Here is a 23174-nt window from a genome sequence, read left to right as displayed (position 1 = left end):
AACATCAACAGCTAGTTGTTAGCGGCTAGCTGCATTTTATACCATCCCTGCTTCATGTGATCAACCGGGAGAGTCCACTTTTAGGCATAAGTGGTCATATGCAGCCCTAAATGTTTGCACAAAATAAACAAATCGCAAAAATGGAACACAAAGCATGGGAAAATTACACAAATACAGGTTCATTTAAATAATTCAGTTACACGTACTGTATGTTAAGCATCTTTATACAGGTTAACATTGCTTCCGTCTCGCCCCTGATTACAATGGTTTGCTCCAGGAACTCTAAACATGTGATTGGATTGGACCCACCTGTCTGACCGTTTGGCATCCTTGCCCTCTGGAGGAGATGACTAGAAAGAGGTGAGCCCTGAACATTGACTCATTGACTGCTGTATATATGGACAAACTCATCGTGACGTCACCCATTGGCTTCTGAACCTCGAAAATGAAGCCCGAAGTGGGCAGAGCACGCCGTCGCCATGTTGGATGAGCTTTACTCCTCCGCTACCAGTTAGCTCAGGATACCGCCGGTCACTAAGAGCGGAAATTCCATTAATTATGCAGAATTTGAATCCTTAATAAAACTTAACTGAACGAGTTAGAAAAATTCACCCCCCGTACAGTTAGTGAAATAAACCATTGAGACCAAAACTGCTTTTTGAACCAGGCTGTAAACATGTTTAATAATGCTGTAAAGTTGGGCTTTTTAACATGGAGTTCTATGGGGATTTGCTCCCTTTTGCAACCAGCCTCAAGTGGCCACTCGATGAACTGCAATTTTTTGCACTTATACATGGGCTTCATCGCTCAGACCTGGAGGTTGCCCCCTGATATATATGTAAAAAAAAATATTGCTAATATTGCTAATGACTTGCATTGTCATCCATGCTTGCACTAACACCACTGCACCATACAGGACGATGGGACCTTTTGGTGTGTTATCCTTGTCTGGTGCCCCATTTACACTAACCAGTATGATGTTATTAGACAAATCTTGTAAATGTATATATCAAATTATTTTTTGATATTGTCTTTGTTAAATTGACAAAGTTAACTGTTCTTTATTCTGAATTAGCACAAATAGAAAAATGTTTGAGGAAAACTTCTTATCAAAAATGGTGGTGATGGTGGTTTCCTGTTATGAGTGAAAGTTTTATTGATGTTGTTGGTCACCACAGACCAACCCACAGCCACAGCCCAGGACGTATGCATTTCACGATTCTATATCGAAGCGTTAATGCTGCTTTAGAAGTAGTTTTCATGGTTGAAATCTTGTTTTTAGGCCGTCATAGGGTAAAGAAATTATAATGCACCACATAAAAAATTGTCCCTCAAAGACCCTTGGTGGAAAATGCGTGTGAAATGTGGAACTAAATAATATTTTTCATTGATGAGTCACTATAGGAGTTCCCTATACTTCTGATAAACTAAAACTATCTCCATGGATAGACCATCAGTAGAAGCTGGTAAGAAAATGTTTGACTATTTGGATGAACAGCAAAGAGCAGAGCTGGACAGATAAAAAAAAAAAAAGCTTTAATTTGGAGTGCGTACTGTCGTGTACAGTGAAACAAAGACATTAATTCCGCAGCAGATGAGCCATCAGCAATGTGATACACCACAAGAGAAGAAGGAAAAAAAGGTCAAGGTAAACTGGATCGGAGATTTAAAATGTTCATCACAATCACAGCTTGCCATCAGCTATTAAGCGTCCGGCAGTGGACAGCCACACAAATCCAGGCCTGACTGCCTCTCACAAAACCTCCTTATCTCACCTGTCCACCTGTCCCGCTCACTCGTCCATCTTCCACCCGCCGACCGCCTTGATTGCATCTTTAGTGTTACTACCGAAGCGACAGCTCTGCTGCAAAAGCAACATAAAGTCAGCCATTAAAAAAAAGAGTATTTATTATTTCTGAGACACAAGGAGACAGCGGAGAGGATTGCCTCTTCCTTTAGCCACATAAGGGTACAGTGATGGAGATGATGGTGAAATTAGCAGGCTGGCAGAGATGTGTGGCGCGGGGGAGGCCTAAATTGAACTTTTACTCTCATTTTGCTTGGCCCATATATAATGTGAATGTAACTGTGTGTGTCACTATTGTGTTCAGTTCTAAAAATCAATACTTATAGTACAACTTCAGGATTTAAATCATTCAATTAAACATGAAGATTGTATTTGAAGGACTGATGAATACATTCGATGCATTAAAGTGTTCTGCTCATTTGTATCTTGTGTTTACTCCCCTGTGTAGTGTTTTCAAATGTCTAACAATGCAGCAGATTTTACACAGTGTGTTTATTGCATTATTTTTTACGTCACATCTCAATCTGCAAAGTCTCCAATAACCAATCGTAGCAGAGAAATAGCAAAAGTAGCATAAATACAGTGATTACAGATGTATAACATACCATTAACATACAGACACAGTATCTGTACGTTAATGCCATGTGTTATCTCGAACGGGTCAAGAAAGAGTTTTCCGCGTTTTAATACTGAGCCTCGGACAGAACAATAGTTCACTGCTCTTAAGCCCCACGATGCGTGTTCGCCTCGCTAAAATTGACTCTATCCGTGTTGTCTTGTTTGGTGCCGGGGGGCGCGAAGGGCTTTAAAGTCAACGGGTGTCGCGCTACTTCCACCAGGCAGCCACCCGTCTCTGAAGCCAGCGTGCGTCACACTTATTGACGGAGGAAAGTTCCACGTGTTTTCCAGCGGACGGCCCTGTCTGGCCGCGCTTCCCCTTCGCTGTGCTGAGATCCATCCCTACAGAACGAGGTCAAGCCTGCATAATGACCCTAACGAGTCAAGATTCGGCGGATTAGATTATTTCAAACAGTTTGCAGAGCTACCGTTTTGACAACAAATATCCCCGAGCCAGAGAGTGATGGCCGCTCCCTGGCTGCTTCTGACATCGCAAAAACAATGTGTTGATTTGGATTTCACGTTCAGCCGCTCGTCGCGTCCGCACGGCTTATGCGGAGAGATATGTCATTCCGGGGGTTAGGCTAATTTCAGCCAGGCCATTTTAGATGATGTCAGCGGGCGCGGGAGAAAATGGAGCTGACCTCTCATGCCCCGTGCTGCTATGCTGCGTTAGACTTTCTGTTCACCAAATTTGGTAAATCTGCCGCATTTATTTCCCCGAGTGTCCACTTCATTACGGCGCGTCTCAGACACCGGGTGCACCATCCCATGACAGATCGCCGGCCTCCACCAGCCGAGCCGCGGCATCCAGCTCCGATAATGCGAAGGGATGGGAGGCGATGTGAGCGTTTGGTTCAAAAATAAAACGCATTGCTCCCTCTGTCAGTCTCCTCTTCAGGAAGCATTTGGCGAAAACGTCGTCCTAATCTGCCTTGTCTTTGGCTGTAATTATCAACCCCGTACTATAACCGGGCCTCTGCCTCTCTCTTCTTACATTGTGTCTCTTTTGTGTTTCGCTTTTCTCATCTGTTTTTTTGTTCCCCTTTCTGTCTTTTGATTCCAGCGGATTGAAGAAGAACAGGCCTGATTGTCTCGCCTGAGGTAAGATTTCATAGGTTTACATATCAAAGTCTATAAATAGATAAGAGCTTTTGAAAGGGAAAGTGAGCCGAGAGAAGAAAGTGTGTGTGTGTGTGTGTGCGCGCGTGCTCGCGCGCCCGTGCCGAATTGTGCACGCGAAGCTTGTTTGTGCGTCTGCGAGCGCACACGTGTGCGTGTGCGAAGATAGAGGCTTTCCCACTTGCATACACAGCGAAAAGAGCCTCCACCAAAACAAAAGGGATTATGGCGTTTCAAGGGTGTTGTGTTTGCTGTGTTTATTCACATAGCTCATGGGGCTGCGCAGGACCGGCAATGAATGTCAATGTCAGGGAGCGAAAACGCTGCAACACAAGATAAATATGATGAACAATAAGCGCAGATTAAGGCTGAATATGTCACGCTGCATCACGCGCAGATCCCGAGTCTCATGACATTAAGTAACCCTTGAAAGTGTTGACATGATCACGTTAAATTAAAAAAAAAAGAAGAAGAAGAAGAAGAAGAAAGAAACGACGATGGTTTTTCGCCTCGAGTGTGCTGCCACATGCGAGACCTTCTTCATATGGGGTAGTTGAGTGAAGTCACACCTGTTTAATCCAGTCCTGGAAGAAGAAGAAGAAGAAGAAGAGGTAGACTTGGACCGTATTAGCCATGATCATCGCGGCTTAGAGGGCAGCAGAGATGAATGCATCAAGTACCGCAGTTGATGGAGGGAGTTGCTTTGAATAAACTAATTAGGCTGGAGTGTGTATTCTGCAGCAGGTGCAGTCGGTATTGCAGGTGCAGCAATACTCACTATTAATGCGCGGGGAAGTACACAATCTACGTAATCAAAACGATGCCTCAGCAAACACACTCTTACCTATACATTTTTTCCCGTGGTCGGAAAAAAAAAAAAGTTGTGCATGGAGCGGCGCCCGGGAGATAAAGCCTAATGCGCACAATATCCCAGCGTGTTCGTTAACAACTGTAGCCTTAACTTTAAGTTAACCGATTGCTTTTCCTTTTCCCCCTCTTTTTTTTTTTTTGTGTATTTCCACATCTAATTACACTTTCATTCATCAATGTTGATTAATAGGTCCTGTGGCACGCCTGCCTCATTTTACTCTCAATTAAGCTGGTTGATGCATGTTCTCATCAAGCAAGATGCATTGGCCTGGTTTACTTGAGGCGCTATTAGTGGACACTGTAATTAGTATCCCAGCACATAGAACTTCCCCCACCTCCTGAGCCCCTCTCCCCGAGCTGCCATCCCTGGCCTCTTTTAATGCCTTCCAAATAATGAAGATAACAGAATAGATGAGGGACGAGCGATCCGGCTCACGTTAATCATCTTCCTCTCCGCAGTTTTTTTTTCTCTCCTCCTTTTTCAGTGGGAGAATTATGGCTTGTAAAATCACCGAACTCCCGATGTCTTGACAGACCTCTTTTGTGTGCCAGCCACTCCTGCTCCTCCCCGCATTTTCCTTATCAGTGGGGAGATGTATGTCTTTATCACATTTCACACTCAAAAGGGAACAGCCAGCTTGATATATTTGCCAGTTACTAAATGTGGGGCTTTATCGAAAATATCAGTCTAAGTTGTGCACATTAGCCCTCATGCTCTTTGAGAAGCCACTTTAAAAGAGGGCTGATTACATGCTTGTTGCTGTCGTGATACCAGCTCAGGCGCCGGAGCCCCTTTTTCTTGCTCAGCCAGCTTTCCCAGAGCGCTCTTCTGCCTCTGATTCCCTGCACTTCAAGGGATCTCTCTGAGGAGGGCTCTGGGGGCCTCAGCAAAAGAGCCTGGCTGGGCAGGCCCGAGACTAAAGGATGGGTGAAAGATGGAGAGAGAGGCAGGAGGGGTAATAAAGCCAAGAGAAGCTAGATAGAAAAGGGGAGCAGCCGCACGGACGGCAGCAGCGAGGCCGCTCTTTGTGCTTCAGACGCTGCAGCGGTGGCCACGTCCCGTCCCCGTGTCTGCGCAGACGGCTCCCATGGGCCCCCGCGCCGAGCTTGTAAGTGCTAATTGGGCCTGTTAGGGTCAGCAATTAGCCGGCTGCTAGTGAAGGATCGTGACAGCCAGGCCTTTCACAGTCCTGTCATTCTTTTAGGGCGGAGGGAGAAAGAGCAGAGCATAACTCGGACAAGGCTGATGCTCAGACAAGCAACAGACACGCGGAGGAAGAGGAAGATGAACCGAGCAGGATATCCCACAATGCAGTGTGCAGAGTGAGGGTTGGGGGGGGGGGGTGGTATGAGGCAACGTGCCTCTTATTGACTTCAGTCAGATGTGGAAGGACTGATGCAACTCTCTCCTGCAAGAAATAATGCTTCAACTAGCGCTTTCCTCTTCCTCTATCAAATGAATAGAGTTTGCAACTGAAATTCTCTTTGAGTGTGATGTGGAGCAGTTTGACTTGCTGGTGGGGGTTGTGGTGTCTGACTTTGTACTGCAGTTACTCAGCCGCTGATTTCATCGCCTGCTTCCCCAGCTTGGTGCAGAAGAGCTTACTTACCAAACTGGGGCAGGTCCTGCACGGGCAAGGTCAAGGGAGAGGGGTGGAAAAAAGTAAAATCAGGTATATTTTTTCTATTTTTTTCCTTTTCTTCTGAAGTGAAAGTTTCTAAATGTGGACGTGAGGACAAAAGATGCCAAAGAGCGCGAATTGTACTTCTTGATTTTCTTTTATCAGCGAGGGGAAATGAAACACGTGCACCTGTAAGCCCCAGCGCAGGCGTAAGCGACTGTCAGATGTTAGCGACAGGAGGTAAACTGCCCAACAATCGCCGCAGCCGTGCAGACGCTGACGAGGCTCCCTAATGAATATGACAGGGGGTCATTAGCAGATTTGGCCTCTCGCAACCACAGCTGTCTCTTATTGTCAGGCCTTTCCGGTTTCGCGTGGGCGTGTTTTAGGATTTAGGAAGGCAGCATCTGCTGGCTGCGGGGCTGAGCAGGCTCGTGGCAGCGCACGCACGCGACTCGCGGAGGTTTCGCTCGCTTTGTTTTCTTTCATTGTTACGTACCACGCAAAACATTCCTCAGCCCTCTGAGCCGCCGTCCTTTTTGACAAGATGCTCTAACGCCCGTCAAGTGGCAGGTTAAGAAATACAAAAAAAAAAACAAGATGCTGGCACGGAAAGGAGGCTAATCTCCGCACGCCACGCTCAAGAAGAAGCGGCTCATGCAGTAAATGAGGAATGCCACTATGCGGCTGTAGATGCATAGATATGAAATGTTAATTCTTTAAAACCATCTTTTGTTTTTATCAGTATCCGAAACTTTGTGAAAAAGCTATCACAGCTCTTCCTCATGCTCACTATGTATTTGATTGATGGGTTTGGTTTTACCGTATTATAAATAATAACAGAAAATTAAAGTGACCAAACTGTAATCTTTCTTTTTTTTTTTTTTGCACAGCAGAATGCATTTTTAATAAGAGTCCAATAAAGGCTTTCTAACGAACCAGGCCAATCTCGTCTCGGATTACGCCGGTGAAGAACATTAACATTAGCATAAAGTCATTTTTATAAAAGCAGTATAAACCACTCAATGCAGCGCTTCAGAGCAATTTTAGAGCAGCTTCCAGATTCCGCTTCACGTTGTGCCCGACAGCACCTCTTAGCTCTTCTAAATTCTCTGTAAAGCGCTGCCTCTCACCGCTTATGGCTAACATCAAATAAGACCTTTTACCCGCCTTTTACCGCAAATAGCGAAAAACGAGGAGCGCGCGGTGGAAAAAGGCGGCAAGGTGACGGAATATTTGTCTCGCAAGTGGCCCTCAGCTTGTATTTGTGTATTCCCTCTATATTATGCGCAGGATCAAAGGTTCGTCTGAATGCGTATTTGTGTTAAAGAGGGGAGCGGCAGTGTTGGAGTTTGGAGGGGGGGGGGGGGGGGGGGGGGTGATGAAAATGTATGGTTTCTGCCTGAAGTCGTCATAGCAACAATGCCATTGTATTCTTTAAGCCTTTTGATTTATCATGGAGTGGAGAGAAGAAGTTACTTTGTGTGTGTGTGTGTGTGTGTGTGTGTGACGGTGGGGACTTGTTGTGCTGTGAGAGAGTGATGGGTTAGGAAGGATGACAGGCTGGCACAGGGGGCAAGCAAGATGGCGACTGAACATGCTTGGATCTGGGGAGAGGTGTCAGTCCTGCAGCCAGTCGAGCGGAAACACACAGGAACACTTAGGAAAAGGTGATTCAAAGAGGAAACAAACAGAAGCTCTGCATTAAATTTCCCTGCGAGCCTGGAGGAAGCGAATAAAGGCACATAAGGTGTTTTCTTGTTTTTGTAAAAAAGTGTTATGCATTTGCCTGCATTTTTTCTGGAATAATAGACGGATTTAACTGAATTGAACGCGGCACCAAAAGCTTCCGAATACAGACGCATAATCGCACATAGATTTACATGAAACCCCTCCCGCCACGGAAGTCCCTGTACTGGCTCAGGTCTCGAATGTGGCGACAGCACTGATTGTTATGTACTACAAGGACTAAAATGGACAGAGAATTAGTTGTGCTTCATTTGCGTTTCACTGAATTTGGTGGAGTTGAAGTTGACAAATTTACCAATTTAGTATTAGAAGAAGAACATTCTGTTTTGCTGGGAACAGAGAGCGAAAAAAAAAATTAAAAGTTTTCAGGCTTTACAAATTTGGCGGTGTCTGTTCAGGTGGAAGTTTCACCTTGAGTCTGATGTTTACCCGCCATTAAAATGATAAAAACAACAGTGAATTCACCTCGACTCAGGCCGCTGTCTTGTTTAAATGTGATCTACATCCACAAAGAGTAAAAAGAAGACGTACCATCTGTTCAGATTCATAGGTGATGAATCGTGCCGCCGGCTTCCAGCCATCATTTTTCAAAGAAAAATCCTCACGGTCGCAGTCAACAGCAGAGAGATGCTCAACTCTGAGTCTCTCTTAGTCATGGCTAAAGAGCGATTTTTGCTTCAGCTTCATCGTTTACGTGGAGCAAGGGGGGAAATTAATCAAAGCTGAAGAGTGATTTTTTTTTTTATTTCCTCGGCTCCCTCAGAGAATAAACATCAATAAACATTACTTAATACCCCGCAACACAACCCCGCGGGGTCCCATTTAATTTCACTGGTGGAGAACGCCTAAAGTGCTACTGTTTTACACCAAATTACATACTCTGAAAGTTTGAAGAGGCAGCTAGTTTTTTTTTTCCCGCCCTTGAGAAAGAAATTAAATTAGCTCAAATAAAACCATGTGGGGCAAAAAAAGAAATAGAGGCGTGCAGTAAATGCAGCTATTTGTCCGTAAAAGTTCAGCTTGACACCCAAGTTGTTTCTCAGCAGTCTGAGTTCTCGTATTTTTCAATATAAGACTGGAGCAAAGTCCAAGTTAGTACGTAAATGAGAAGCAAAATTATCCGTCAAACTATGGCAAACTACGTTTCCCACGTCTCCAGCGGCTGCTCGGCGTTCGCATCACTTCGAGCCGCCTGCTCACACGTTGACAGCCATCACAACACTTCACATTGTACTTTTCACAACACACTTTTTACGAAAGCGCTTTGACTGTAAATTAATTACAGCGCAATTACCTGATGCCTTCGCGATGTGATAAAAATAAGCTTCGGGAGTGAGTGACATGCAGATGTGACGTGGTCTGCTGCCCTTTAGCATTTCATTTTTTTTTTTTTTTTCATAAAAAAAGATTTTATTTTGTAGCTTTGCAAAGCACACGCGGTTCCATTCAAACCCGGTGGTCGAACGCTGTCGGCGCGTCGTGCGCTCGCGTGGGGACTTCATGCTTATATATATGTCAATTTGGAAACTTGGCAGGCGCGTTGTCAGCCGAAGCGTTGTCAGCTGTGTGCGTTTAACTCAGTTTGACCTCGTGTCGAACATGAAATGAGTTTGTCGCATTTCATCATGCTCCTCCGAGATGTTCTGAAGAACTCTGCAGACGACTCTGGCACCGTCAGAGACAGACTTCCAGATTTTCTGTCGGTACGTTTCTGTCAGTCACAGCTGTCACGAGCTCGTTCATCTCCACATGATTGTCTCGTTTCATGATTTTTTTTGTTTTTTCTTATTAGTGTCGAAACAGTTGCCTTAATATCTGTGAGATTTGAAATTTAGTTCATTTTTCATCTTCTAGTACATAGGTTTCAACAGGGGGTCTGGGACCCCTAAAGGGTCCGCAGAGGTACTGCGGGGGGGTCACAAAATCTTTGGTTGATTAGACATTTTTTTAATATATTTATATTTTAATTTTAAATTTATTTAAATACAGATTAACATTAATCCAACATATTTTACTAAAGGGATGTGGGATAGCTTAATATTGAATCCAAAATGATAATAATAATGTATATTTATAAATAGCACTAGGTTGAGTTTAATGTAGAACACCTACAGTAGGTATGGGGTCCCTCTTTAATCTCTCAATCAGTTTGGGGTCCTTGGCCTGAAAAACATTGTAGACCCCTGTTGTAGTATGAGCTGACGACGAGAAAAGTTTTAAACGTATAACTACACCCAGATAATAATGTCTTCAGTCCTCTGATATATTACTGGTATGAGCAGGTCACAAAGTGTCAGCTGCAAATGACACCAGATTTACAGACTCTGCCAGAGTCCCTGCAGAGTCCCTTAACGTTTAGTCCCCAAAAAAAGCCTCATTATAAAAGTAGACACGGGGATGGGTCTGTGTACTGAGCAACGCGGCGGCCTTCCAAGCCACAAACTGTGCAATACAATAAATAAATTGTCAGCTAACGCCAGAACTGCTGTGGCACACTTTTGTTCTAAAATAAATAAAAACAAAACGGAGGGAACGATAAAAAAAGAAAAAGAAAAAAAAGAGCATTTTGATCCAGATTCACTAATGAGCCGCAGGAAACGGTATCAAATTACACAACGCTGGGTCGTGACGGGTCTGGAGCACCTGATTGTTGTGTTCTTTCGGAGAAGGAACACCTGTCATCCCTAGCCGTCCATCCGTCCATCGTTTCCCAGAAACCCTGGAGGGAATGAGGGCGGTGCGTGATGAACTAGCGGCGCTGGCGGACACCCAAGGCAGTGATATCTGATCCGCCTCCCACATCCCGGCACAGGCAGAAGAAAGAAAAAAAAAAAAAGAAAAAAAAAGTCAGATCCCAGCGCTCACAACAGAGAGAGTTTAAGACGTGAGAGCTGTATTTCCTGTAACCTCAGTTCTCCCCCCTCCCACCTATTTTGATTTAAGAGCTGGGCCACTTTAGTGCAGATATGAGAGGAGGGGGGGCTGAGACACAGTAACAAGGCCTAACAACAGATTAAGCCTTTAGCCGCACAGCTGTTATTGGAGAAGATACTATATGATCACGTCCAGTAAAAGACATCTCAAAAGTTTACGCGATGCTGCAGCTGTTTACTCGCCGCCGTAACCCTTTTTATTACATTACTGTCAATTGAGATTCTGCTCCTGAATGAATTTAGAGAGTTGCGCTGAGAACTGCGGGAATTTTCTTCCACGAACAAAGCTCAAGTATCCTCGAACCGTTTCTGTGATACAGCGGAGGCCGCGCCAGACAAGTGAGAAGGAATCCAGAAATATTCTTCAGCGAGTCGTGTTTTTCTTCGTGTGTTTGTGTCCTTCAGCTGGAGCTGAGCAGCTGTGTCAGCAAGCATCCTGCCTGCAGACGGCCCTTTGATCAACGCGCCGAGTCCCTACAAGCTGCTCTGCCGCTGACCCTGACCCCCGACCCCCGAGAAGCCAAAGAAGCACGCAGTGTGTCCCCGCGGCGATCGCTGAGGTATTGCAGGGTTTTTCGAAAAGTCTCTCCGATCACGGCAAACACACCGCTCTAATATTAGAAGACTGTTAACCGCTAATGCGGCTTCCAGTGAGCGTACATATTCAGGCGGTTATTTATTGCTCGGCTGCGGCTATTTAAAGAAATGTGCAGGAAGTAAGTGGCTCCGGTCCATTTTACCGAGCCCTGTTTCAAGTGATTTAACTCGAAGCTGACTCCTTTATAAATGCGGCAGTACAAATGTAACACAGCACACACTGACAGCATGTACACCACATTACACTAATCATAACATAATGCGAATGTGTGGATTGGTTATATTTAAGTAGAGTTTTGCCCAACAATATGTGTTAGATCACAGGTGGTTTGCGCTGATGCCTCACAGCTCCCCGAAGCTATTGCTCCGAACCCGTCGGCCGATTGGGGCCTTTCTGCGTGGAGTCTGCATGTTCTGTGTCTGCGTGGGTTCTCTCAGCGCGCTCCGGCTGCCTCCCACCATCCAGAGACATGCTGGTTAGGTTAATTGGTGATTCTAAATTGGCCGTAGGTGTGAATGCTTGACCCCTCATCTCGCCCGGTGACAGCTGGGATAGACTCCAGCCCTCTGCGACCCTCCGGAGGACAAGCGGTCACAGAAAAGGAATGAATGAATGAATGAATGAATGAATGACATTGTTAAGCCTAAATTATTAACCCATCTGGCGCGCAGGGAGCTGTTTGGGTGGTTGTGTGCCTTGCTCGACTGCACCTCAGACGTGTATGTCAAGTTTCCTTGTTCTATTGTAAAAGGTGCTTCTTTTGTCCCTCCACAGTAACAACAACAAGTGTATATCACACCTTGACGCTAACGTAACGCGGCCACACTATTTCAGCATTTATTAAAACATGTGTTGGGTCATGCTGCAGCAACAGAATATCCCAGAAGCCTGGGTGAGGTCGACGGAAAGGCGACTGGTTGATAACGATCGGGTTTACTTTGACATCTTTCACAAATTTGTCAGTGTCAGATGTGCAGGAAACATGACCTATGGCCCATCTTAAATTATGATTAATACTATATATGACGAGCTGATTCGAGGTGGAATTTAAGAAAAGTCACTAGTGGGCTGTGGGTCTAGAGATAAAAATAGAAATGCAGATTGACCGTGTCTTATGACTTAATATGACACTTAAGTTTTAACTGTCATGAGGATGAGCATGTGTACTGCTTTACCACAACTGGCTTAGAAATCTCAGACACTGGCCAGTAAACTATTTGGGGATGGTAAAAGATTAATCATTACGTGTCCTGTTACATTTCTCATGCGTTAAAACTGCGTGATTTGCAGGAGGAGTTTTTCGATTGTTTATCAGTCTCAGTTTACAGTCACAAAAATCCATGCCGAGTACTACGCGTCCATATTGCACATACTGACTGTGGGGGGATTTTCACTGCAGGAAATCTTTCTGCTATGATCCTCTTACTTATTTCTCCTTCTGCTGATGTTGCGTGAACAGCTCTACCTCAAGGCCTCGCGTGTTTGCTTGGAAGCCTCCGAAACGCTGCAGGAAATGCTCCAGGCAGCGCTGGAGCGCACAGAGACGCGGGGGGAACGCGGGAGATGCAGATGTAACATGAGAAAACAAACATCAGACATCAGTAACAGGGATAGCACAGTCATCACACGACCCAGCCGGTCACATGCATTTACATACTGACGCTGCTCACGCTTTATCTGCTGGATTCCTTGTTAGAATTACTTTTTTTTTAGTGTGATTTTTTCATAGCTGGGAATGCATAAACCAATCAGGCAAAAGATTATGACCACCTTCCTAATATTGTGTAGTGCCTCCAAATGAGTTGTGACTCATCAGAGATTGGAAACACAGTGTTGTTAATGGGGGCCTTCGGGTCCTGTGGGTTGAGGGGAGGGGCCTCCGCTTGTCCCAGTGCATCTCACAGATACTTGATCAGTTTGTAGGCTAATTTGGACGCCAGGTCAACACCTTGTGCTAAGCTGTTGTTAAATCGTTTTTGTGTCTGTGTCAGGCTGCATCCTGCTGCAATGAGTGTCATTGCTATGGGGTGAGGGTGCCTGGTCTGGTTTAAGTGGGTAGTAGATGTCTGAGGAACATCTGAACAAATGCCAGGTCCAAACAGCAGGACATTGAATTGTCACAAGATGGTCAATGTTACATCTTTTGTCAGTGGTTTTAATGTTGTGGCTGACCAGTGTCTTGCAAATTCAATCAATCCTTCCACCCCCTTTGTCTTGTCAGATCTCATGACTTTTTTTTCTCATCAACAGGCACAAATTAATTTGCATCTTATCATCGTCGTCGTCTTCGTCATCATCATCATCGCTCCTTAAGATAAATGAAGAGATTGGTCACCACTAATCATCGCGGCATCTCTGACTTTTCAAAAAAGAGAAAGGGAGTTGATCTCTGAAAGAAAAAAAAAAGAAAAGAAAAAGAAAACCCTGATAAGCTTAACATTCACTGCATTTCATTTCCTCCTCTGCAGGGATGGAATATCAAACAAAAAAACATGAAATGTGTTTTAAATCACAGGAGAACGGTGACATGATTGTTCACAACACACACACACACACACACACACACATATAAGGACACACACACACACGCACACACTTTCACGCAGACAGCACTTCCCTTTTCTTTTTCCCCTCCCTTGTACGTAATCTGCAGAACAATCACACCGAAGCCACACATCACAGTGACAGAGATGCACCTCCTCTCTACCTCTCGGTATCGATCTCCCATCCAATCTAAATGACCCTGTTAACCATTCCCTTAGCCCACCCCGCCTCTCCTCTTTACAACCCCTCGCTGCTTTGAGCCCTACTTAGCGGCAGCGCTGACCCCCCCACCCCCACCCCTCATCCTCCTCCTCCTCCTCTTCCTCCACCCACCACCTTACTCCTCTTAGTTTAAAATGGCCCGGTGTGAAATAACTCACATCACTACAAGAGGGATGAGGTCATTAGAACATGTGACGCCCTCTTGAAACAGCAAGCATGATTGAAAAATCAATTTTGATGCCTGTTTTTCTTTTTTTTCCCCCCCCCTTCTCCTCTTCTCCCCCTCTCCGCCCTCCTCCCGTGCAGTCTTGTGTTTGCATTTAGGCTCTCGGCAACACATTTTCCGCCATCGAAATCAAACGGCGTAAAACTACCTACAGTTACAGCAACTCTCCTCGTACTTCAAATAGCCTTTATCTCCGTCTCCCCCTTTCCTTTATCCCGCTTCTCGGATTTCTGGTTTTGAATATGCAGGGAGAATAAATAAATCCACCCGAACCAGAAGTTGCGCGAGGGCTCCGGAGTACAAACTAGGCTGTCACACTCAGATGATGCCGTGCTAATATGTTATCATATACATAACATCACTCCCCCACCACCACCACCACCACCTCCTCTCTCTCTTTCCTCAGTAATATTTCAATCTGGCTCATTACTCCGAGCCTCTCGATGTGTCTGCGGTCTTTTGGGAGTGCGGCGGTGGCTTTGAGTGATTTCTGAGTTTTTTGATCTTTTTAGCAGATCGCTCCAGGTTAGCGCTTCCGCTCACCTTACATCTCCCATCCATTAAACCGGAGTCATTTTGAAACGTGTTCTTATTAAACAGCTCCTGTGTTCTTTTTTTGGTCGAATATTTTCACGTTAGAAACCCAAGGACAGGGCCTGCCCACGGCGAGAGAGAGAGAGAAAAAGAGAGAGAGGAACGGAGGGAGGGTGGGAGGGAGACGTCAGTGTTTTTTTTTTTTTTTTTTTTTTTCTTTTTTCTTTACCAGCCGTCAACCTTGTTGGGTTCAGTGTAACTTTCATTAGAGAAGGAGATTTAGTGCACTTGAAAAGACAGATGAAAGAGTTAGAGGCTAATTATCAGGAAATTGAAAAAAGATAGATGTACTGCAGCGACTACAATTAGTGAAGCACAGAATATCAAAGACTTATCAAGAGCAAGTGAAAAGGCTGCCTTGAAGAGCGAGCACAATTAAGGCATCTGCAGCCCATGTGAAATGAGAGAGAAGAGGAGGAATAAAAATATGCCAGCTTGAATAGAAGTCCTTTTCTTTTTCTTTTTCTTTTTTTTTTTTCCTCCATCCAACATTTCAGGGATAGAGGGGGGCTTTAGCGAGCCAGCAGATGACATCAAATCACACCGCTTGATGAGCTTCGCTCCCTCCTCCCCCGCCTCCCCTTCGTCAGCCGCTCTTCCTCCGCTCTCACTTCCTCTCGCTCCTTTACATTTACCGTTTCACCCCGTCCCGTCCCCTCACACCCCACCTACGCACAGACAGGACACACACACACACACACACACACACACACATGCTTTCCTCTAGATGGAGGAGATGGGGGTGATGTCTAGCCTGTCCTCTGACGGGACTCTCCTGCACGCTTCATTGCCTCGCAAATTTGCACTGATCGACAGTCGCAGGTCACACATGCTCACAAATAGGTCATTTTGGGGCTGTGTGTGTGTGTGTGTGTGTGTGTGTGTGTGTTTCAGAGGATGCGTGTCCTCCCACTCTGTGCTAAATATTTGGCGCTGGCTGGCAATACAGTCATCCTAAAAATTCAAATAAATTCTTTGGAGCAATAATATGGGTCAAGAGGGGACGTTTCAGAGCAAAGTGCGTTCAAAAGCACGCGTGCGTTTTTATTGCAGCTTACGCCACTTCCAAAAATAAAAGGAAACTATTTTAGTAATGAGTTTAATTTTTGGAAAAAAAACAAACAAAAAAAAACGGAGAAACGAAATGCCGCGTATGAAATCCTGGTTGGAATGTTTTAATATGTTGCAAATGTGCGTTTTGCAGAAAAATAATCAAAAGGACTATTAATTACAACCCGAAGAGCCACGTCTGACGCTGTACGAGGACGTGTGCACTCCACACTCCTTGAAAAAAAAAAAATCCAACATAAACTACTTGCCCAGTTCCCCAGTTTTGGCTCGAGAATAATTCGGTGATTAATTATTATCCGGTAATTTTACCCCAGTAACATTATTCTTATTTAGCTGAAAGCTCCCAGGTGATTGGGACTGAATAAAAACAGTAGTGTTTCTGTAATGACCGATATTAGGGGCGTCTCGCTTTGCAGCCTGGCCGCGATTGTGACTCCTCAATATGTGAGCGATGCTTCGGGGTCTGTGCTCTTTCCAGACAGGCTTTTACATAAACTGCATGGCAGAGGCCTCGCCAAATCTACCATCTGTTGGATCTCTCTCTTTTTCTCTCTCCATCCCTCTTCCTCCCATCTCTTCTGCCTCTCTTCTTTCTTGCTTGTCTGTCTGCTTTTTCTCCTTTATTACAAAAGCGGATCAAAATAAATAAAAAAATAAACAAATGAAAAAAACCAAAAAAAAACGCAGCCGTTCTCAGACTGTTTACAAAACAAGAGCTTTTTGCTGGTTTGAACAGAGAGCTCAGTTAAGGCGAGTCGTCACTTTTTTTTTTTTTTTTTTTTATTCCAGAGCATTTGTTACCAGAGATCTTTAGGGATACCGCAGTCTTTAGTCAGAGGACCTGCTTTTTTGCCATTAGTAGAATGATATAAAACATGACAAAACAGCGTCTCTGTGAAGCTGGGTGTTAGACGGGTCTATTCTCCCCGGGACTGATATGTAGGGCAAGAGAGGAACAGCAGGAGGAGGAAAAAAAAAAAAAAAAAAAAAGGAGACGGGCCTCAGCTGAGAGCTAGGGGGCGCACTAGCACACGCATGCCGCGTTGAGGACATGCACCGGTTCAAACGCACACGAGGGAGGTCCCTATTGACATTGATTTCTATTAGAACAGTTCAACCAAAGCAAAGCAGCGAGTGAAATGTACAGTCTTTATGAATTTTCTCATGCAAATTGCAAGATCTGAGTTCTCCAAATCACAGAGCACATATCAAAAGCCGCAGCGTGTGTGTTTTATGTGCAAGAGTGAGAGCACACTCTCTGTCTCACATTCACACTCGCGCATACTGAGAGACGAGATGAGATATTGGGAGGTGGTGGTGGTGTCTCTTTGACTGTTGCGCCTGAGGCTCTAGCACATGGGATAGGGGGGTAAAACAAATGCTAATGTCTCTCAGCCAACTAGCACACATGTCTAGCGGGGTGGGTGGAGGAGGGCTCGGGGAGGTGGAGGGGGGGTGTAACGGAGAGGATTGGCATCTGTCTGTTTGCATTGAAATCCACAGTACAGTGTTGCTTTATACGCTTATTGTTTCACTTGCCTTACAAGCTCCCAAACTGAGGTGCCAGGAAATTAATTACTCTCTTTGGGAAATTTCTCTTTTTGTCAGTTGAACACTTTGAATCGTATCAATTGCAAAGCATGAAAAGCATGTGTGAAATATTGGCAGGTATTCGCTCGTGGAAAAATGTGCTCTAAGTGCTGAACGATGAGACAAATATCTCATCTCGCAGCTGCCATTGTGTTTCAGTCTTAAAGAGTCGGAACAAAAACAAGCGATCAGTAAATAGTGACAGTAGGATCCTTTGACTCGGGAGGAAAAAAAAAAAAAATAAAGAGGATTTCAAATTAGGATTTGCTTTTATGGGTTAGCATCTGCAAATGCCTTTGCATGCATGCGTTCATGCACGCATAAATGCCTTGTGCGTGCGCGCACGTGCGCGCACGTGTGCGTAGACAAACGAGAGCCACTATCTGCTGTCTCCTCGTTCATCCCCGCCACCTGATCTCCATCTGAATTGACAGCTGTAATGCTGACTCTTTTCATCCGTGCCACAGTTGAAAACAGCCAATAACAGCGAGCGCAGCACTGCAGCACGCTGATGGCGCCTCTGTGTGTGTGTGTGTGTGTGTGTGCGCACGTGTCACTCACTCACTGCAGACAGTGTTACAAGTCACCCTGTATTTTTAACTCGTCTCCAGCAGAACTGTAATCTTGCCCATTGAACCTTCAAATTGTTGGATGTTACCTCAAAAGGAATTGGAGAAGAAAAACATTACCTATTGCTTATCGTCACCTCTCCTGCCTCTGTCAAACCCGTGTTTGCTTCTTGGCCAACGTTTTATTCTACTCGCTACTTTCTTCTCCTTATTATTTCTTCTTTTTTCTATCTTGTTTTTTTTTTTTTTTTCCTTGAATGGGTGCACCTTCTCGTTCAGTTCAAGGCTCTGACGGCGTCTGAGTACAATATTGCCAAAGCGAAATGGCAATTTTCCCACACTGAGACATCTTTATTATAAAATCTCTGTTAAATGTGCGTTCATAGTGTCTAATGCCAACGTGAAACGGCAAAAAATTCAGATCCCATTGAAGGCATGGCGACGATCTCGAGTGCGTGCTACCCCTTGTTTATGTTACATTACATCTTCGCATGTCTCCCCTCTCATGGTTTATCCTATGCTGCCTCCCTCTCCGTCTCTCTCTGTTTTGTTTTCTTTCGCCCTTTTCTCTGGTTACAGGATTATAAGACTGAGGGTCAGAGTCTGTGTGCGCTGGACTATGGGGCAGAGATTAGCTTCCAAAGTTCCTACCCAGCTCAGTTCATAAAAGGGGGAGACGGAGGTGGTTCGTGGGGGCAGAGTTGGGGTGGGTGGAGGTGGGGGGATTAGTCTGAGAGAGCGCTGAGCTGCGACTCTGAGAGCAGACCCTTCAGTCCCCCGACACCTATCCCACCCCCTTCCATGCGGGGAATGGTACGGTCCTGAATGCGAGTTCGTAGCTCTGCCCTGTCAGGCTTTTGGTACGGTCTGGCCCAGGAGGAATGCTAACTCACAGAGCTAGTGCCTGTCACAGCTCCTCCACTCTCAACCTGCAATCACACGCATGCACACACACACGTACACACACACACACACTTTTGCTTGTCACCGCTCCTCTACACCAGGCTGGTAATTAAACTCCCACTGATTTATTGAGTGACACCAACAAATCCCAACCCAGCTTTTTTTTATGACAACCATACCTCCTCAGGCAACAGTCACCATCTTTCTCTCTCTACCCCTCTCTCTCTCTCTCTGTCTCTCTCTCTCTCTCTTTGTATTATTATTATTTTATATATTTTTTTTAACGCTGTCTTTGAATGAGGCTTGAGGGCAGGGAAATACTTCAACCGTCGTTCTTGAAAACACATAAATTACAGGAGCAAGAGTTCACCCTCTCATTCAAAAGCAGCTCTTGAAACTTTTTGTATCATGTTTTTTTTTTTTTTTTTTTTTTTTTTTGCTCCTGCTCCTCAGCCTCAAGTCACAAGATTGAAATGTGCACGTCTGTGTTATAAATGAGGCCTATTGTGAAGGCCTGCATGCCCAAGCAGCCCCCCCGCCTCCCCACCGTGTATTGTAAGAGCTATAATTAGCCGTTCCCTGTGACAGGAAGTCTTGCGGGCGTGCGGCTGACCACTCGCGTTGGCGGCGAGGGACGCTTCACCTTTGCAATTACGGCAGGGCGAGTGACTGGCAGATCACTCGAAGTGTCCGCCGTCGTCACAAGACACTAAACGCCAGCAGACGTCAGAGGCTTTGCCTTTTAAATCCGATCCTCTCCACCAACACGTAGCCCTCACGGCCAAACCACAAGCGAGAATCCTGTTTGTCGACAAGCGCTATCGCTTACCCCTTCCTCAGCCAGGCAGTATTAGCGGGAGCGCAAGCAGATGAGGGACGGCTGGTGTATCTGTTTCCTCTGTGGGGGCTCGGAGATGATGCCTGGCTACGTGCACCGGTGGGATAAGTGCCTCAGATCCTTGGCAGCTGCCAATCAAGCAGCCCTCTCAAGTGCGATCAATATCATCAGGCCCCTCGTCAAACCCGATCCACCTCAGAAGAAAGCACGTCTTAGTTTATTTGGCGAGAAGAGAAGACGGTTTCCATCAGGAAATGTGAAGTGAACGTCAAAACGTATCCGTCACTCTTCTGTCGGTTGCCTTTTTTTTTTTTTTTGTGATGCCCGTCTGTCATCCTGAAAGCGCAACAGCGAATGTTTTACTGAAAGTTTTGTTGGTCGGCGATTAGGTGAGCGTGCGGGTGGGACCGCAGACTTCCGGACTAAAGGTGTGTCACAGAGGTGGTGGTGGTGGTGGAAGGGGTGGGGTGGGGTGGGGTGGGGTGGGGTGGCGGCGGATTCGCGCTGACAGCTCGACACAGGGAGGGTTGCCGGTTCCCCCGTGACAGAAAGAACGGCATACTAAATGCCTACCTGAGGTGCTACAGATGGAGAAGTCAAAGACAGAGGATCCTTTACAAGGCATTTTGGAAGGCGCCATTAATATTTCATCAAAACCGCGTTTACACACGCAAACAAACAAAAAAGGAAGTGTGTCGCCTTAATCCACCCCGCGGTCTCTCACTCACTCTCACACACGTACACACACACACACACCCTCTTGTTCTGTACTTCTGATGTGTCTCCTTTCTCTTTACTGCTTCCCCCACAAGCCCTACCTACCTCAACATTACATTTTGTTCTCTGTTTGTTTTACTGACTGCTGTAGCGAACAGGTTGAGCCATTGTTAGGGGTGACATCCTAAATGGTTTGTTACAGCCAGTTGTGTGGTGTCGTCTAATTTGATATTTTTAAATTCCACAGCAGGAGGTACATCCCTAATCGTATTTTATATTTTACATCAGCCTCAGTATAAGCATTGGCAAAGACTCGTTTCTTTGTGTTTCACAGATTTTTCTCCACTAAGGCGCTCTTCTTAAATTTACCTGAAAGCTGCTCTAATCAATATTGGATCAGATGACACACAACGTAAAATGTGTCATCTGCAGACAAACCCTCAAGAAAATTATCATTTCTCCTCAGTTCCATGGGGATCCTTGGTGTCTGTCAGTTATTTGCTTTGATCTGAGAGCCTGCAAACGTTTTTGGTCGACGTAGCCGAGCATTTAGCGGCTGGGAGGAGGCTAAAAGGGAGCTAAAAGGAGAGCGAACATCGAGGTCAACAGCACCACCGCCGAAATGGTAAAAACCGAATGCTAATTGCTGTTTTTCTGAGGTGGCGGTATTAATTTTCACAGCTTGTTATTATAAATAAAGTATTGCTCATCCAACTCTCACATATGTCATCTCATGGTGTATGCTAAATATTCATTGATATCACACTGTTGGTCTTTAATCCAAGATGCCATTTGGTGATGCCTTTGTAAAAAAAAAAAAAAAAAGAAAAAAAAATCTGTTTCCATCAAATCTATAATGTAGGCCTTCACATAAAATTCTATAAAATGTGTCCGAATCCCTGAAAACGCGCAATTCCTTGCTGTTTAAACGCCTATACATGTATATTAAACGCCCTTTCAGCCGCTGCAGCAAACATTCAAACTCTTCTGATCGCAGTGGGCTTCACTCGTGCATTTTGTAGCGCTCCACAGTTGTCGTCCAGCGTGATCTGAAGCCATCAGAGGTATTTGTGGAAGCTGTCAGTAACGGCGGAAATCAAGAGAGCGGCGGGGTGGCGCTGCTTTGGCGTGTTAACTAAAAGCCCGCGCTGTTTAGATTAGAGATTTTGGGGAAGGCTGGAAGTCCGTATTGCGTGCTCAGTCACACAAAAATGCAGCGTAAAATATTGCAACGGCACCAGAAGCTAGCGCCGCGTTCCAACTTAACTCCAACGCAAAGTGGCCCGAACTCACTTTAGTTGCACAGAACAGAGTAAGGGCGAGTCCTCCTGTACGTAGCGCGATGCACAAACGCACGAAGTCGAAGGCACGCAAAGAATAATGCCAACGCAACGCACTCGCTCTCCCTCTCCTCGTTCGCACAAACTTGCAGTCGCACATGGCACCGTGGTAGATCAACATGTGACGGTGAGAGATAGCAGCAGCTTGCCGTCTTCGCCGGGAGCAGCCATTAAATAAACATGTCAAGTTGTGTGCGTTTTAATGATGATCAGCCGAGCCCGGTTTCCCTGTGAAGCGCCAGCCAAAAAGGATCGACACAGTGCAACTCCCCAGACCTCCTCTCTCCCTCTCTCCCTCTCTGTCTCTCTGTCTGTTCCTGCCTCTCATCGGTACTTCCCTCACACTGACAGAGATGGAAAAGAAAGAAAGAACAAGAGGCAGGACCCCTTTGAATTTTTTTTTTTTTGGGGGGAGGGAGGCAGGGAGGGTGAGGTGAGGGCTGGTTGTTTGTATGATGATTTTTCATTTGAAAAGAAAGAAAAACATCAGTCAAGTGCAGGCTTTTGTGAGGGCTTTAACGCAGCTCTATCCCCGGTAGTGTGTGTGTGTGTGTGTGTGTGTGTGTGTGTGTGTTAGTTAGTTCTGAGTGCTATGTGTTTGACATGAGAGTGAATAACGGGCCGGCTGGTAAACGCTCTGTTTGTGTGTTTACGACGTTGCGCGCCCTTAGGTGAGGCGGCTCCATCTCTCCCCCCCCACACACCCCCCCTCCCTCTTTCTTACTTCCCGTCTCGGCTTTGAAGAGCAGGGGCTCGGCGTCGGATTAAAGTTTGTTTGTTTTACGTTTAGCGAGCGAGAGCTGCCATTTCTCTCCTCCTTTCTCCTCATCTCCTCAACGCTCACACTCTCGCACACGGTAAATCTCACAAACACACCCACACGTACACACACGCACACACCTCACATCAGAAGTAGTGTGGAGTGCTGAGGCTGCATATGTAAATGCTGAGAGATTGTCAAGTGTCTGGGTGTGCATACATCAGGGTAATCAAGCCAGCGCTGATGGGGAGAGCTCGCTCCAGGAGCAGATCCGCAGTACTGGCAGTCACACAGCCGTCACTGAACTGCTGCCAATAATGGGTTTGAGAGGTGCTGGAGGAGGGGGTAGAGAGCGCGTGTGTGTTTACTTGCACACAAACATGCCCATCTGCAAGTTGCCATCTATTTTGTATGGCGCGTGTGCATGCATGTATGTTAATGTGACACCTCTATGATAGAAAAGCTGATTGAGAGTGTGAAG

At 45.6% G+C, this 23174-nt stretch overlaps 1 long non-coding RNA gene across 1 annotated transcript; it reads left to right on the top strand.

The window, feature by feature from the left end:
* The first annotated feature begins 302 nt into the window (after positions 1-302).
* Positions 303-11693, top strand: LOC125016694. Its single transcript, XR_007113734.1, has 3 exons — positions 303-360; positions 3492-3529; positions 11127-11693. It is a non-coding gene; the product is annotated as an uncharacterized LOC125016694 (long non-coding RNA).
* Positions 11694-23174: the final 11481 nt, after the last annotated feature.

Source organism: Mugil cephalus, chromosome 11 (genome assembly GCF_022458985.1).
Source record: "Mugil cephalus isolate CIBA_MC_2020 chromosome 11, CIBA_Mcephalus_1.1, whole genome shotgun sequence".
In the NCBI taxonomy this organism is placed as follows: domain Eukaryota; kingdom Metazoa; phylum Chordata; class Actinopteri; order Mugiliformes; family Mugilidae; genus Mugil; species Mugil cephalus.
Note: the sequence above shows the minus strand (reverse complement) of the source record. Positions and strands in the feature narration are given on the sequence as shown.